We start from the raw sequence: 1,311 nt of genomic DNA, 5'->3' as shown, positions 1-1,311 counted from the left end.
CCCCTTCCTTCCCTATTTCAGCACAAGTCATGTGAGGACCCTCCTCCCTCCCCTGCCTGGGGTTGGAGGTTTAAGAGTAATGAAGCAATTCCTTCCCCTGCTAGAGTACTGACTTGACTTTCCTAGAGCCAGTAGGGGTTTCTGGTCTGCATTTACTTTGTGTTTCTTCAATAAGATGAAGTTGAGGAATGACATTTGGGATGAGTCTGCTCCGTTCAACATGGGAGTGTTTTCCTTCCTGGTGGGCTCAGGTAGAGGAGATCAACTTGGCTGGCCTATGCAATATTCAGCAGTCATACTGTTAACCCATCTGTTCAGCCTATACAAATAAACAGAATGTTGGAGGTGGGCGCCTATGGGCCTCAGAATACAGAGAATAAATTTATGAAACAGATTTTTATATATCAATGCTTAAATAATTTGTAAGCCCATGAATGTGGCTATTATGGGGGAATAAATCCCATATTTCATATAGGGAAAGCTCTTTGAATTACTTTCTCCAATAGCACTGCCTCTTTGGTGGTAAAGGAACCCATTAGTTCCCATTACTGCTCACAAGGAATCTATTATCTATTTCCTCTATGGGGAAGTTAAGTCTAACATCCAATGCACTTGCCAATTGACCTGACCGTGGTATGCTCTATTAGGTTGATGTTTTCAATGGCTTTCAATTGGTACATACCCCTGACCTATAATAGGGTGATATAAAGCCTGATGGGAACCTTAATTACTTCTTTTCACAGGCCTGAGAGTGATTGTAAGTCCACCAGACGTCTACCTCTAGCTTTGGCACTGCCAACAATCCACTACTCTTTGAAAATATAAACGCTTCCAAAAGGAAAAATACATTCAACAAATTCATACTGAAGTGTGAGTAACATCTGAATTTAGCTTTCTTCTTGATTAGAGGGGTAGAGTAGGCCTTGGTTGGAGAGGCATGAGCTTTAAAGAGAGGGGAAATGGGACTCCAAAGAGACACATTATCTCCTCCACATGCTTTTCAAGAGGTGGTTACATGCAGATGATTTGGGGCTGTGCAAGGGCTAAGAGGAGACTCCAGCATTTCAGGCCCTGCCATTATCACAGGAGATTCTGTCAAACCCCTCTGCCTCCCAGATTCAATCCCTCTTGTGTGGTTGTCCCTTGCTTTTTGGTTACTTCACTCAGTCTACCTCATTGGAACTTCTAGTCATTCTTTCCCATCAGGTCCTCACTCAGGGAACCCTGAACATTGGAGAACCCTCCTTTTGTATTCTCCAACCAACACCCTACCACCACTACCACAATTCACACACACATACACACACACAC

This window comes from Hippopotamus amphibius, chromosome X (assembly GCF_030028045.1).
Source record: "Hippopotamus amphibius kiboko isolate mHipAmp2 chromosome X, mHipAmp2.hap2, whole genome shotgun sequence".
Taxonomy (NCBI): domain Eukaryota; kingdom Metazoa; phylum Chordata; class Mammalia; order Artiodactyla; family Hippopotamidae; genus Hippopotamus; species Hippopotamus amphibius.
Note: the sequence above shows the minus strand (reverse complement) of the source record.